This window comes from Chiloscyllium plagiosum, chromosome 9, assembly GCF_004010195.1.
Source record: "Chiloscyllium plagiosum isolate BGI_BamShark_2017 chromosome 9, ASM401019v2, whole genome shotgun sequence".
In the NCBI taxonomy this organism is placed as follows: Eukaryota; Metazoa; Chordata; class Chondrichthyes; order Orectolobiformes; family Hemiscylliidae; genus Chiloscyllium; species Chiloscyllium plagiosum.
The window spans coordinates 83,844,848-83,862,155 of NC_057718.1; the positions used below are offsets into that span (position 1 = coordinate 83,844,848).

At 41.9% G+C, this 17,308-nt stretch overlaps 1 protein-coding gene across 3 annotated transcripts in view; it reads left to right on the plus strand.

The window, feature by feature from the left end:
• Positions 1-17,308, plus strand: part of LOC122553001 (son of sevenless homolog 1) — a 299,123-nt gene that overhangs the window by 89,186 nt on the left and 192,629 nt on the right. The window lies entirely within an intron of this gene.

Consider the following 17,308-nt stretch of genomic DNA (forward strand, 5'->3'; position numbering starts at 1 on the left):
TCTCTGCCTTTATTCCTGATGAAGGGCTTTTGCCCGAAACGTCGATTTTGCCTGTCTTCGGATGCTGCCTGAATTGCTGTGCTCTTCCAGCACCACTGATCCAGAATCTGGTTTCCAGCATCTGCAGTCATTGTTTTTACCTCATTTATTGGTACACTTGATGATGAAGGTGAGGTCTGCAGATGCTGGAGATCAAAGTTGAAACTTTATTGCTGGAACAGCACAGGAAGGCACCGCCTTCCTGACCTGCAGTCTTCTTCTTGACCTCTCCGCCTCCATCCTACTCCGACCTATCACCCTCACCTTGACCTCTTTCCACCTATCACATTTCCAACTCCCCTCCTCCAAGTCCCTCCTCCCTACCTTTTATCTTCTCCTGCTGAACACTCTCTGCTCATTCCTGAAGAAGGGCCTGTGCCCGAAACGTCGAATCTCCTGTTCCCTGGATGCTGCCTGACCTGCTGTGCTGTTCCAGCAATAAAGTTTCAACTACACTTGATGATGGTCTTGGTCTTCTCTTCTGTAATGTCCATTGAACCAGGCTTGATCCCTTGGCTTGATGGTAATGGTTGAATGGACGGGGGTTGTGGGGGAAGCAGATATGTCAACACCTGAGTTTGTGAATTTTGCTGGAGTACATTTCTGCTGCAGTTAATGGTCCACAATGCCACATGGATGCCCTGACCTGAGTTGCTACATCTGTCACAATCTGTCCCATTTACCATGATGATAGTGCCACCCAACATGATGGAGGCTGGACTTCGTCCCCACAAGGACAGTGCAGTGGTTGCTGTTAGCAATAGTGTAATGGACAGATGCATCTGCAGGCAGCAGATTGTTAAGGAAGAAGTGAAGTATGTTTTTCTCTTGGTTCTCCTTACCTGCCACAGAACCATTTTAACAGCTGTGTCCTTATAAGGCCTGTTGGGGTGGAATGACTAAATGAATCATTCAACACTTTCGAAGTCCACTTTCAGCATCAAAGATTGTATGAAAATTATACGAGTGGGAAGAAACTTTGGTTGGCGGGGGGAGCAGGGCAGGCTGGTCAAAGGCTCCTTCAGTGACTGAAGGAAGCACATAAACTTGTACATTTTTTCAGCCCGCCTTTTGTTATTAATTAATTACATAAATAGCTGAAAATGTGTTGCTGGAAAAGCGCAGCAGGTCAAGCAGCATCCAAGGCGCAGGAGAATCGACATTTCGGGTATGAGCCCTTCTTCAGGAGGGCCTCTCCTGCTCCTTGGATGCTGCCTGACCTGCTGCGCTTTTCCAGCAACACATTTTCAGCCCTGATCTCGAGCATTTGCAGTCCTCACTTTCTCCTAATTACATAAATACCCAATCATAGTCATACAGCATAGAAATACACTCATTGCATGTGCTGACCAGGCATCCCATTCTGACCTGGTCCCATTTGTCAGCATTTGGCCCATATCCCTCTAAACTGTTCCTACTCAAATAGCCATCCAGATGTCCTTTTAACTGTAATTGTACCCAACTCCACCACTTCCTCTGGTTGCTCGTTCCATAGATGCATCACCCTCTGTGAAAAAGTTGCCCCTTGGGTTGTTTTTAAATCTTCCCCTCTCACCTTAAACCTATGCCTGTCTGGTTTTGGACTCATCTGCCCTGGGCATAAGACCTTGGTTATTCACCCGCCATAATTTTATAACCCTCTAGAAGGTTACCCCTCAGTCTCTGATGCTCCAGGAAAAACAGCTCCAGGCTATTCAGTCTCTCTTTGTAACTCAAACCTTTCAGTCTCAGCAACAGCCTTGTTTTATTTTAACCCTCAAGTCTTTCCCTAGTTTGTTTTACCAAAATGCTACATTTCAAATATATCTGAATTAGAGTCTGTCTGCCTTTCCTTGACCCATTTGATCAAGGTCACAATGTACTCTGAGATAAACTTCTTCACTGTTCATATGCCACCTATTTTGGTGATATCTGTAAACTTAGTAACCGTGTCTGTTATACTTACATCCAAGTCATTTGTATAAATGATGAACATCAGTGGATCAAGCACTGATTCTTGTGGCACACCACTGGTTACAGGCCTCCAGTCCTAAAAGCAACCCAATGTCTCCTTTCTTCGAGCCAATTTTGTATCCAATGTGATCTAACCTGACTAACTAGTCTACCATGCGGCATCTTGTTGAGTGCTTTGCTGAAGTCCATATATAACTATACTAAGACATCTACTACTCTGCCTTTTTCAATCTTCACTTTTTTTTTAAAGAATATTGAAGCTTCTGAGAAACTATATCCCATGCACAAAGTTATGTTGACACTCTTTAATTAGTCATTGCCTTTCCAAATGCGCGTGAATCTTGTCCCTTATAATCTCCTGCAACAACTTAGCCAATACTCTCACAAGGCTCACCAGTCTATAGTTCCCTGACTTTTCCTTAGACTGTTTCTTAAATAGTGGCACCGTATTTGCCAACTTCCTGACTTCTGGCACCTCATGCATGGCTGCACTTGATGCAAATATCTCAGAAGGGGCCAAACAATCTCTTCTCTAGCTTCCCACGAAGGTTTGAGGAACAGCTGATCAGGTTCTGGGGATTTATCTACCTTTGTGTTTTAAGAACTCCAGCGCCCTGTGTTGTGTAGGATGAACTACTTTCAAGATGTGACTGTTTACTTCCCCAAGTTCCCTAGCATTCATGCCCTTCTCCATAGTGAATACTGCCGTGAAATGTATCTTCCCCCATCCCGTGTGGTTCCACACATAGTTGGCCACATTGAACTTTAAGGAGCCTTATTCTCTCCCTACTTATAGTTTTACCATTAATGTATTTATAGGATCTCCTTTGGATTTTCCTTAACTCTATTATAGTCATAGTCATAGAGATGTACAGCACAGAAACAGACCTTTTGGTACAACCCGTCCATGCCGATCGGATATCCCAACCCAATCTAGTCCCACCTGCCAGCACCCAAAGCTATCTCATATCCCTTTTTCAATGTCCTGATTTCCCTCTTAAGTATACTCTGATGATACAATAGTCCTGATTTTTTTTTCAATGAAGAAAGGTTGAGACAGAGGTACTGAGCAATCAACTTCACAGCCCATGAAGTCAACAGCTTGTGAGGTCTTGAAATTCTTTTCTAAAGTTAAACAAGAGAAGCAGCCTGAATATATGGTGTCAAGAACCAGGATTTTAGTGGTAGTTTTTCACTGACAGTTGCAGAGGTCTTGAAGCTGGGTTTGGAAGCTGTAATAATCTTTCCCTGCTACTGTCTGAGTTTTCTCTTGATGTGGAGGTGCTGGTGTCGGACTGGGGTGGACAAAGTTAAAAATCATACAACACTAGGTTATAGTCCAACAGGTTCATTTGGAAGTACTAGCTTTCGGAGCACTGATCCTCAAGGTAGCTGATGAAGAAGCAGTGCTCCGAAGGCTAGTACTTCCAAATAAACCTTTTGGACTTTAATCTGGTGTTGTGAGTTTTAACTTTTTTTCTTTTTTCCTGGACTGGAGAATTGCATGTGAAGCCATCTATTTTACTGAACTTGTCTTTGCCAAGAGTGCGTTTATGTCATGTTACTATATTGAAACAGATATTGTTGAGTCGTTAAATAATGTACTATTCATGTTAACTTTTCCAATAGACTTGTCAGTCCAACGTTTTCTTCCTTTCGTTGTACTTTGACTAGTGTCCAAATAAAGACTGATAGTTTGACAAGTAGAATTGCATGTGGAATGCAATGCCTGGCACTTGCCTTTAAAATTAGAAAAAGTTAAGGTCTAGGCTATCTTCTTAATATATATTTTGCGGGAGCATGGTCTGGTCCATAACAACTCTTAGTGCTCTTATACTTTAAGTATTCACTCAATCCCAGCTGTCTATAACTTGTGTATGCCCCCTTTTTCTTGACCAGAGCCTCAATTTCTCTTGTCATCCAGCATTCCCTGTATCTACCAGCATTGCCCTTCATATTAACAGGAACATATTGTCTCTGAATTCCTGTTATCTCATTTTTAAAGGCCTCCCACTTTGCAACTATCCCTTTTAGCTGTAAACAGCCTCCCTCAATCAACTTTTGAAAGTTCCTGTCTAGTACCATCAAAGTTAGCCATACTTCAATTTAGACCTTTAACTTTTTGATCAGTTCTATCCTTTTCCATAGCCATTTTGAACTAAGAGCATTACAATCACTTGTATCAGAGTACTCCTCTACTGACATCTGATTCACTTGCCATGCCTTATTTCCCAAGGAAACGTCAGGTATTGCTCTTTCTCTTGTCGGTTTATGCATATATTGAATAAGAGAATTTTCTTGCACATACATCAAATTAATTTTGTGACTGTATGGTCTTTGGGCAGCCTTATGGGCAACACTAAGTCTTTCATGACCTCATGATGTTTACCAGATACCCTTGTCTCTACCCTTGGGGCTTTCACAATGCATGTTGTATTTAATCACATTCCAATGCTCTTCACTTCTGCGCCTCTAATTCAGTCCTCCCTGAGAGCAGAGTGGGGCCCTGTCTACTGTCTTTGGCTGTCTTATCCAGAGGATTTTAAGTGGCATCTTTTTAAAGCTTATTGTGTGTGTTTTTTAAAGGGAATTATGTATGCATATTCAAAATTTCTAAGTGATTATCTGGGATTGACTGAAGTAAACCTATTTATGATAGATCTTACTTCAAATCAGCTACGTAAGGGATTCTTCTATCAGCATACTGAAGGATATCCTTATCCAGCTATGTCTCCATTTAAAAAAGGTGCAGCTGTGTGTTTGCAACAGGAACCTTTATGTACAATCGTAATCTTGTTACCTTGGATACATTCTGTCCACAAAGCTGTAATTGTCATTAACTTGTGGTTTACTTGAATACTGCACTAAATAAGTTATTTTAAGTCAACTGAGAACCACTTTCGGCTATCTTGTGCTGCTTTCAGCCATGGACAGCTCCAGCAAGGCATGACCGGATTGATTAGTAGTGCTGCTGCTGAGCCACTCTTGATGGTGGACACTCATCTCACATGCCCAGAGTACGTTTCTCAACCTTGTCACCCTCACAGTTCCGCACATAGTTGGTCTATCTAGTTTGTCCTATAGAATAACTACATTGAGGCTCACAGCTATGTGTTGCCTTCTTTTAGCAGTTTGATAATTTATTTTTCTTTGTCCAGACTTTAAATGTGAAATACAGTAAGACCATTGATCAGATAATGTGTTTTATAGGAACTGTTTGAGTTAATTATTTTCTGCATTGTCTATAATCTCAATTTTTCTCAATGCCCTACAGTTAAATCTTTCTGGCTCTCATTGCCATGATATTAGCAACAAACTGTCTCCCTGTTTAAACCAAAATATGTTTTTGAGTTTATGGTCATATTTAAGCTTCAGATTTTACATTGCTGTTCAAAATACTTTTCTGCAGCTGAGTTTGATTTTTCTTTTTTGAAAGTCAGACTGTTAAAATGCAGCATGAAGCCTAGTTTATTTCCTTAAATTACTTTAGGCATATAAAGGAGGATGACAAGCCCCAGATTTCAGAATTAGCTTTTCATTCAACTGGGTAGCTTGGACATGATCATATTTTGTGTTACTTGCTGATTCTCAGAAATTACTAGGAAATTACATTTGTATGAAGGCTATCTCCTGGCTCAAGGTCAAATATTATTGAATGTTGGTCATGCTTGCCAATTATGTTCAGTTTAGCTTTGTGGATATAAAAACCTACAAACTAATATTATAATTTAGCTTTGTGTCTCAATTTTTTGTATGTGGAAAGTCAAAATCAAGTTTGGTGCTTTGATGAAATGGGCCCAGAGGCCAGGGATAATTGGACTATGACTTACAATACCATTGTTTCCATTGTAATAGGATCATAAATCAGTTATCACATTTTCATGGTTGATCTACATAAGCATAATCTGTTCACTTCAGCTTGCTTAATTGCTCGGTCCCCAGCAAGTATTTAAGAAAAACTGCCAGTGGCAATACTTAACCCATAGAAAAACTGGTCATTGTTTTATGATCATGTTCTTGCATCTGTTGCCATTGGAATTAAGGGTTGACTGATGACCATGAAACCATTGCCAATTGTTGGAAAAACCTATTTGGTTCACTCATGTCCTTTAGGGAAGGAAATCTGTGATCCTTACCTGGTCTGGCCTATACGTGATGCCAGAGCCACAACAATGTGGTTGACTCTCAACTCCCCTCTGAAATGGCTGAGCAAGCCACTCAGTTGTATCAGCCACAAGAAAGTCACAACAAAGAAATGAAACTGGATGGACCACCTAGCATCGACCTTGGAACGAGAAAAGACAATGGCAAAAACACAAACAGCCCTGTTGACCATGCAAAGTCGTCCTTACCATCATTTGGGGGATAATGCCGAAATTGGGATTGCTGTCTCACTAATAGATTAGTCAAGCAACAGCCTGACATAGTCATTCTTACAGAATCATACTTATTGATAATGCCCCAGACACCAGCATTACAATCCCTGGATATGTCCTGTCCCACCAGCAGGATAGACCCAGTAGAGGTGGCGGCACAGTGGTATGCAGTAGGGAGGAAGTTGACCTGGGAGTCTTTGTATTAAGTTAGTCCTTGTATTAGTCCTTTTCCCAAGGTTTCGCACGTGAGATGCAATTTGCACATACCAACTTCAGCAGTTAAAGTTTGCTAAAGCTTATACAAGCTAGGTGACCCCCTTTGAACCCCCCCTCGCAGGTGTGCAAGGCTGAGTCAAAGTGAGGCCCTGAACAAAGAAAACACATCCCCTTTATACAGACCAGTTGACTATGCTTACAGATACTCTGGCCACTCCCCCACAGTTACATGCCACTCATGGCAACCCCAAGTTACTCACCGGCACCAATTACATACAGTCACCAGTTACCCCAGGTACAATGGCAGAATGAGGTCATTCTCGGTCATAATGCTAATGCCCTAATCCTACTAAATTGTTATGCAGACAATTTCCTGACTCAGTGGTTCCCCAAGACAATGCAGATGCTGCATACCGAGCTTGAAGGGATGGCCAGAAAGCATTTCTAGCTGGAAGAGATTTAATAGTTTAACTTGATAATAGCAGTGGAGTAGTAGCAAAGGATGTCTAAATAAAGTGTGAATTACAATGGATGGTCATCCATATTCTTGCATGATTGTTGTCCCCACTCACATCCAGAATGCTCACTCAGTGTAGTTTAACTCTTTAATATTACATAAATGTCCAGAGAGAGATTCCAAGTTAATCTTTTAACATTATACTTGACACCGACTCTGGACCCCATGAAGTCCCATGGCTTCAGGTTAGACATGGGTAAGGAAACCTCTTACTGGTTACCATATACCATCCTCATTCAGCTGATGAATCAGTACTCCTCCACATTAAACAACACTTGGAGGAAGCACAGAAGGTGGTAAGGTTGCAAAATGTAGTCTGGTGGAATTCAATATCCACCACCAGGAATGGCTCGGCAGCCACATTACTGATTGAGCTGGTTGGGTCCGAAAGGGTAAAACTGCTAGGCTGGCTCTGCGGCAGGTTGTGAAGGAACCGACAAGAGGGAACAAAACATACTTGACCTCATCCTTACTAACCTGCTGGCTGCAGAAGCATCTGTCCATGACAGTTTAGGTAAAAGTGACCACTGCACTGTCCTTGTGGAAACGAAGTCCCACCTTCACGTTGAGAATAACCTCCATTGTGTTTTGTGCCATGATCACTGTGCTAAATGGGATAACTTTGAACCAATGTAGCAGCTCAAGACTGTGCGACGATGAGACGCTGTGGGCCATCAACAGCAGCAGAACTGTACTCCAGCACAATCTGCAATCTCATGGCCTGGCATATCCTCCACTCAAACATTATCGTCAAGCTAGGGGATCAACCCTGGCTCTTTGAAGAGTGCAGGAGAGCAGGCCAGGAGCAGCATCAGGCATACCTAAAAATGAGGTGTCAACCAAACAAGACTGTGTGTGTGTGTGCCACAACGGCATAAACAGCAAGTGATAAACCGATCTAAGCGATCCCACAGCCAATGGATCAGATCTAAGTTCTGTAGTTCAGCTGCATCCAGTCATGAATGGTGGTGCACAATTAAACAAGGCTCCACAAATATCCCTATCCTCAATGATGGAGCAACCCAGCGCATCAGTGCAAACAACAAGGTTGATGCATTTGCAACAATCTTCAGTCAGAAGTGCAAAGTGAATGATCCATCTCTGGCTCCCCCAATGGTCCCCAGCATATGGATACCAGTCTTCAGCCAATTGGATTCACTCCATGTGATATCAAGAAACGACGAAAGGCACTGGTTGCTGCAAAGGCAATGGGCCCTGATAACGTTTCAGCAGTAGTATCGAAGACGTGTGCTGCAGAACTTACCGGTCCCCTAGCCAAGCTCTTCTAGTACTGTTACAACACTGGCATCCATCCAACAATGTGGAAAGTTGCCCAGGTATGTCCTGTACATGAAAAATAGGACAAATCCAACCTGGCCAATTTCTGCCCAAACAGTCTACTCTCCATCAGTAAAGTGATGGAAGGGGTCATCAACAGTCGTATTAAGAAACACCTGCTCTGCAACAACATACACAGTGATGTCCAGTTTGGGTTCTGCCAGGGCCACTCAGCTCCTGACCTCATTACAGGCTTGGTTGAAAGAAGGGCAAAAGAGTTGAATTCCAGAGGTGAAGTGAGAGAGACAGCCCTTGATACCAAGGCTGCATTTGACAGAGTATGGAATCAATGGGTATCGAGGAGCAAACACTCTGCTCGTTAGAGTCATACCTGGCACAAAGGAAGATGGTTATAGAGGGTCAGTCACCTCAGCTCCAGGACATCTCTGCAGGAGTTGTTTGTTCTTGGCCCAAACAACTTCAGCTGCTCCATAAATGACCTTCCCTTTGTCATAACATCAGAAGTGGGGATGGTTGCACAGTGCTCAGCACCATTCACGACGACTCAGGTACTGCAGTAGTCAGTGCTCAAATGCAACAAGAGTTGGACAAAATCCAGGCTTTGGCCAACAAGTGGCAAGCAACATTCATGTCACATAAATGCCAGATGATGACCATCACCAATAAGAAAGACACTCTAACCACTGCCCCAGGACATTCAATGGTATTACCATAACTGAATCCCCCACTGTCAACCTCCTTGGGTTACCGTTGACCAGAAACTCATCTGGACTCACCACATAAACACGGTGGCTACAAGAGCAGGTCAGAGACAAGGGATACTGTGGTGAGTAACTTCTGACACCCCAAAGTCTATCCACCATCTACAAGGCACAAGTCAGGAGTGTGTCGGAATACTCCCCACTTGCCTGGATGGGTGCAACTCCAACAACACTCAAGCTTGACACCATCCAAGCAACTTGCTTGATTGGCACCACATCAACAAACATTTAATCCCTCCACCACTGGTGCTCAGTAGCAGCAGTGTGTACTATCCATAAGATGCACTGCAGAAATTCACCAAAGATACTCAGACAGCACCTTCAAACCCATGACCGCTTCCGTCTAGAAAGACACGGACAGCAGGTATTTGGAAACACCACCACCTGCAAGATTCCCTCCAAGCCACTCACCACTTTGACTTTGGAAATACTCCTCCGTTCCTTCACAGTTGTATCAAAATCCTGAAGTTCCATCCCTACCAGTGTTGTGGGTCAACCCACGAAGTGGACTGCAGCGATTCAAGAAGGCAGCTGACCACCACCTTCTCGAAGGAGATAGGGTTGGGTTATCAATACTGGCTAGTCAGCGACACCCAAGTCCCACAAATAAGAGTAAAAAAAATCCCATGCTTTGGCGTAGCTACAGAAATCAAATGCTGTTTAAATTCATGTGTGTTGCCACTCATTGATGTTTTGGACATAGAATTATCAACCTTCTCCTGTGTAAGGTGTAAGTTAGTCATTTTGGTTATTCTTGTGTTAATAATTAAATGGCTTTCAAACACACATGTGCCTCAAATTGTTCGGGTATATTGATAGAAAGCAACTGGATTGGATGTGGCTATCTGACAATCGGTGGATGTGAGATGTAGCAGCGCTAAACTGTCCACCTGGGTTTGGGTTAGAATAGGAACTAGTGCTAGGATCTAGCAGTGCCCTCACTACTGCAGAAAATTTTAAGCAGGGGCACTTGATACCCTAAGGTTTGCAGTATCATGAAGGAGAACTGAAGAGATGCCATGGTGGATTTGGTTTGCAATCGGACAACAGGGGGAGGTGAAGGTCAAGAATCTGATACATTGTGCAGATCCTGACTCTGTCAGTAAGATTTTTAAAATTTTTGAGTTCATCACTGCAAATACTTGTTTAATTATGATTGGTTCTTGGAAATTTTCTGTATTTTAAATATCAGAGCTGATAACATGTTTTACCCTCTTTCACTTGGATTGGAAAAAAACACAGCACTTTCAATTAAAAGAAATTCGTTTGTGAAGTTCAGGCAGCATCTGTTTTTAAATGGACAAGAGAGGTCGTATTTGTACCCTCTGTAAATAATTAGCCTCACTGTCAAAATTGTGCTCATCGAGCAATTACCTAAAGTTATTATCCAACTAGAAGTCTCAAAGCTTTGTGGATTTAAAACAAGGGACTCTCACTTTATCAGATTAATCATTTCTCATTACATAATAAATAATACTTGACTAATGTACAGCAGCTGTGTAAACAATGACTGAAGTCAACAATTGGAGTTTGCTTTTTTTTAGTCTAGTTTCACTTTTTATTTCTTGCTACGAGATAGGTTTTCTTCAGGTAAAACATGAGATAATAGGTTTCTTTAAATATTTATTTCTTATCCTCTTTGAATCAAATGGTTTTAATGCATAAAAACTAAAATATTATTACCCAGGAATAAGTCATGCTTATTTCCTGTTTAAAAAGGGAATTAATAAACTATTCAAACACACAAGCTTCCATCTCATACTATCTAGAATTCGTGTTGTCTGTTAAGCTGCACAGAAATTTAATGTAGAGAAAGAGATTTATTTGGACCACCGTGTCTGCCTAGGCTGTTTTGAAAGGGCCATTGTGTTTAATTTGACTATTGTCCATAATCCTGTAGGTTCTACATTATCATCTAATCTATTTTATTTCCTTTCAAAATTATTTATGAAATCCACTTCCAACTTTTTTTTTGAAGAGACCAGTCCAGATCCCAACATCTATATCAATAAAAACATTATTGTTGTCTTCTGTTTATATTTACTGCTCATGATTTTCAATCTGATGTTTCTAGTTTTTCACACACTTCATTTAATTGAGTCTCATGTATTTTTTCTGCTTTTATTGCTCCAGGAACTTTTTTGAATAAGTGAGCATCTTATGCAAGCATCTAATCTTGGTATTTTAGTGAACTTCTCGTAATATGTCCCAAGATGGCAAACTGAACAAAATTTCTATTGATCACGAGTTACCTTAATGTTCCACAGTCTTCAAATAAAACAGAGTATTTTGATTTATCATGTAAGCTCAACATCTTCATCAATGATGTTCCTTTCATCATAAGGCCAGGAATGGGGATGTTTCCTGATGATTGCATGCTGTTGAGGACCATTCATGACACCTGAGATACTGAAACAGTCCGAGTCCAAAAGCTGCAAGACTTGGACACTCTTTTGGCTTGGGCTGACAAGCGGCAATGAACATTTCATGCCACACAAATGCCAGGCAATGAACATTTCTAATAGGTAACAATCTAACCACTACACTGTGACATGCAATTGTGTTACCACCACTGAAACCCTCACTATCAACATCCATTGCAGATGGTGGAATTTGAATTCCAAAAAGAAAATATGTAAAAGTCTAATGATGACCATAAATTGATTGATCTTTCCGATATTGACAATGTGCTTACCTGGTGTGGTCTTCATCTGACTCCAGACCCACAGCAATGTGGTTGACTCTTCACTACCCTTGAGGCAATTAAGAATGGACAATAGATGCTGGCCTTGCCCATAATGTCCACATCATGTGAGTGAATTTAGGAATAAGTATCAACCCATTGACTTTTCATAATGTTAGTTTTATGACATCTCTTCATTTGACAATGTGCCAGTATCAATAAGTTTGTTTTACTCATGCTCCCATTTTTCTCCATGTTAAACTTATTCATTTTTTTGTCAAAATTAGTGCTTTAATTAATGTTGGCTTGCATTACTTGTCGTAACAAACTTTGTGACCAAGATCAGCGCTTAATGCCCATCCTTGATTTGACTTTGACTTTAAGTATCATTGGGCTGTTGCTTGGAATCGCTGCTGTGAGGTTCTTTTTGTTGAGATTCTTACACACTTGATGCAACTGCACTACGCCAACTTTTGTGAGCAGCCAAAATTTGTTAAGCAAGTACAAGCTTTTGGAAGAACCTTTAATACTCTTCACAATGTTTGTGAGGCTGTGTCAGAAGAGTGCTTCTAACCAAGATGGGTAGCACGATGGCGCAGTGGTTAGCACTGCTGCCTCACACGCCAGAGACCCGGGTTCAATTCCCGCCTCAGGCAGCTGTCTGTGTGGAGTTTGCGCATTCTCCCCGTGTCTGCGTGGGTTTCCTCCGGGTGCTCCGGTTTCCTCCCACAGTCCAAAAATGTGCAGGTTAGGTGAATTGGCCATGCTAAATTGCCCATAGTGTTAGGTGTAGGGGAATGGGTGGGTTGCTCTTCGGAGGGTCGGTGTGGACTTGTTGGGCCAAAGGGCCTGTTTCCACACTGTAAGAAATCTAATCTTCTCTAAACCAAGTTCTTCCATTGTACAAAATTTTAAATAAGTCAGTAATGCCCACATAACAACCTCTCGCCACTTCCCCCATAGTCACTTGCCACTCGAGAAATAATGTGATTTAGATCATTCCTTAAGGGCAAGATCTGGTGTAAATTTTTTTAAAAAACTGCAGGGGGTGGTTAGAATCTTCTCTACAGTGTTGTTAGTGATTCTGAATAGCAGGAGATGGCAATGTAAATTTTTAACGTTCTACCTGCAAGACAGAGAAACATACCACCCTCTACCCGAGACATCCAATTTCTCGCAGGTCAGCAGAACAAATTAACCCTCTAACATTTTAGCAGCAATCTATATGATGCAGCTATGTTCATGGAACTGTTGCGAAGTTACTTGACTTTCCTTTGATAATAGGGAGTAAACAGATTTGTTTGCTTGCCAGGAAGGTTTGCGATTTGGAGGGAAAATTGTAGCTGTATCTGCTTTTCTTTCTCCTGTTCTTGGTGATAAAGGTTATATGTTTGGGAGGTACTATTGAAGGGGTTTTGGTGATTTGATTCCATGCATATGGTATAGATGGTGCCAGTGGTAGAGAGAATGAATGTTTAAGATAAAGGGTGGGGCACTTTGTTCTATCTGTTGTCAAATTTATTGAGTGTTGTTGGAACTGTGCTCACCCATTGACTGCTAACATGTATCTTACAGATGAAAGGCTGGCTTTGTAATTTACAGGACAAGTTACTCATTACAGAATACCCAGCCTTTGACCTGCTCTTGTAATAGTATTTAGACATTTTGTCCAGTTACGATTTTGACCATTGTGGCATCCTGGTTGTAGCTAGAGGGAAATTCAGCAATAACAATGTTAAGTAAGGTATGCCTTCTTTTGTTGGGGTTGGTCATTGCCTGGCAAATTTGATATGAATGTTTCATGCTACTTTTCAGCTAAAGCCAGAGTGTTGTCCTGGTGCTTCAGTATCTGAGGATTTGTGAATGATGCCGTGCACTGTGCAGCTACCCAGGACCATTGTCAATTTTGACCTGACGACAGAGGGATGGTCATCAATGAAGTAGCTGAAGATTTGTACTGGGACATGCCCTGCATTATTACCTAGTAAATGCTGTCTGATTGTATTGTCAATGACGTGCCCTCAGTGAGAATGGACTGCTGGTGAAGTAATTGGCTAGATGGAATTTATACTAATTTTTGTGGATAGGATATTCTTGGGTAACTTCCCATTCTATTGCTTAGATGCTAGTGTTGTCGTTGACTGGAACAGTTTGATTAAAGGCACAACTGGTAATGGTGCACATATCTGCACAAGTGCAGCTGGGATCTTGTCACATCCTGTATTCCTTGGTGTATCCAGTGTGCTTCGTTGTTCTGGGATAAGTTGGCTAAAAACTGACTAACATGCTACTCCTGCTATTCAGGTCAGAATTGCAGTGAAAGAATGATGTCATTTTTAGTTAGGCTTGGTACTACGTGGAATATTGTCCTACACTTGACTTTTCCTAGAACCGAATTGATCCCCTGGCCTGCTGGTAATGGTGAAGTAACAGGTATGCCAGGTCATGTTGTGAGATGAGAGATTGGTGGGAATACTGTTCCACAGGGTGCTTTTGCCTAGCAGTGCCTTGTGGATATTTTGAACTGCTGGATCTGGTTTTAATTTATTCCATTTATCAAGATAGTAGTACCACACTGATAGCTAGTGTTCTCACTGTGAAGATCAGCCTCTTGTTTCTGTTTTGACAACATTGGAGGTGTAGCGGATAGCGAAGTATAGCAGGATTTTGGTCAGATGGGCCAGTGGGCTGAGGAGTGGCAGATGGCGTTTAATTTAGATAAATGTGAGGTGCTGCGTTTGAGAAAGGCAAACCAGGGCAGGGCTTAGACACTTCATGGTAAGGTCCTAGGGAGTGTTTCTAAACAAAGAGACCTTGGAGTGCAGGTTCATAGTTCCTTGAAAGTGGAGTCACAGGTAGACAGGATAGTGAAAGTTCCGTTTGGTATGCTTTCCTTTATTGGTCAAAGCATTGAGTACAGGAGGTGGGAGGTCATGTGGCGGCTCTACAAGACACTGGTTAGGCCACTTTTGGAATATTGTGTGCAATTATGGTCTTCCTCCTACTTGAACGATGTGAAACCTGAAAGGGTTCAGAAAGGGTTGACAAGGACGTTACCAGGGTTGGAGTGTTTTGAGCAATAGGGAGAGGCTGAATAGGCTGGGGCTGATTTCCTTGGAGCGTCGGAGGCTGAGGGGTGACCTTATAGAGGTTTATAAAATCATGAGGGGCATGGATAGGGTAAATAGACAAGGTCTTTTCCCTGGGGTTGGGGAGTCCAGAACTAGAGGGCATAGGTTTCTGGTGACACAGGAAAAATTTAAAAGGGATCTATGGGATAACTTTTTCACGCAGCGGCTGGTGTTTGTGTTTGGAATGAGCTGCCAGAGGAAGTGGTCGAGGCTCATACAACTACAACAAAAGGTATCTGGATGATTATTTGAAATGGAAGGGTTGAGATGGATATGGCCAAGTGCAAACAAATGGGACGAGATCAGTTTAGGATATCTGGTTTGCATGGACGAGTTGACCAAAGGATTTGTTTCCTTGCTGTACATCTTATCTCTGTGACTGTATGACTATTCAGTTATGTGTACCAATGCTGTCGTGGACAACTGCATCTGCAACAGGTTGTGCCAGATCGAATAGGTCTTTTTTTCTTTTTTGTATTTGTTCTTTCACTATCAGCTGCATGCCCAGTTAGACAACCTTTATGTTAAATTTGTTGGTAAGGTTGAGTAATTTGGCCTGCCAGCAACGCCTACATCCCAATTTCCTCAAAGGCCGTTAAGTGGCTGCCACATTACTGTCAGTCTGGAGTCACCAGTCGGCCAGACCAGATGAGGATGACAACTTCCTTCCTTCATGGACATTAATGAACCAATGCCAACAATTAGTATTGATTTCATGATCACTATCAGATTCGTAATTCCAGATTTTAAAAAAAAATTGAACTTCTGCTATTTGCCATGGAGCATTACCTTGGTCGCCAGTAATAATACGACTACGCCACTCCCTCCCTTTCAGCATTCAGTTCGCAAGTGTGCTACCAAGCCACTATTGGTGATGGACATTGAAGACATTGACCCAAAGTGCATTCCAGGACCTTGCTGTCCTTGGTTCACTTTCCACTTAGTGCTCAGCATGGGCATGGTAGAGTATTGATTACAATTACAACAAGATGGGAGGAATACAGTTTTTCTTTCATGTCACGACTCCATTTATGTTGTGATCTGCTAAGTTCTTTTATCTAGCTGCTGAAATGGTCAAATGTATGTTTTTTTCTGGAGTTGGAATAAAAGTATCCACCAACCAGATTGCTTTAGTAAGTGCACGATTATGATTTTGTTATGAAGCTTATTCGACAAAGGTGCAAAACCAGTTAACGTACCCAATTTGTGAAATGAAAATGTAATTGTTTACTCTCAAAAATCCAAAACACCGATGTTCACGCATGCATTCATGCATACACAGTGAACAGAAATATAAGGATTCCTCTCTGCAGAGGGTTGACCTGCAAAATAGCACTTGGCCAAAAAGTCCTAATTTTCGAAGACAGAAAAATATGGTTTGAGATGTTGAGATGGCTGTCAGTGTGATATTCTTGCATGCATAGATGGATGTCATTGAACATGTTCTGTAGTTGCTAGAGATGCAGCTCCAATCATTCAGGAAATTGGCCAAGTCTTGCCAAGGCTTCTCGTGTGAGACCAGAGCTCCAAATAGTACACTGAACTCAGGGCAAGGTTGTTTTCCAGAAATGGGAGAGCTGCACTGGGCAACTTTGTTTCAGCAAGCTTCTCCCCAACTGAAAATCTCAACACACTCCTAATTGGAAACTGGTACCCAGTGGTCATAAACTCAGGTAGGTGATCCTGAATAGATATGTAGTAAACCTAGCACAAGACTTGGAACTACTAAGAGACTTTTTAATTTCACAGGTTATCCCTGTTACCCTTAAACAAAAGAATATTGTTGGCTCTTCACCAGTCCTCTGGGTCCGCTCCTGTGACGAAAGAGGATACCAATGTTTTGTCCAAGTCGCCAACAATTTCCTTCACTGCCTCCCTCAGCAATCTGGGCTACATCCCATCAGGTCTTGGGGACTTGTCTCCCTTATACCTTTTAAAACATCCTACATCACCACTTTTAAAAAAAATCTTGATGTGGTCCAGAAAAGCCACATAACATTACTGAGACTCACCGTCCACTATGTCCTCCTCCTTTGTGAATACCAATGTGAAGTTATTTATCAAGGACCTCACCAAGTTCCTCCAGCTCCATTCAAAAATTCTCTCCTTTGTTTTTGAGTGGATCTATCCTTTCCCCAACCTCTTGCTCCTTTTGTATGTATAAAAAGCCTTGGGGTTTTCCTGGATCCTGATTGCCAAAGACATTTCATGAGCTGAAAATGTATTGCTGGAAAAGCGCAGCAGGTCAGGCAGCATCCAAGGAGCAGGAGAATCAATGTTTCGGGCATGAGCCCTTCTTCAGGAGTGAGGAAAGTGTGCCAAACAGGCTAAGA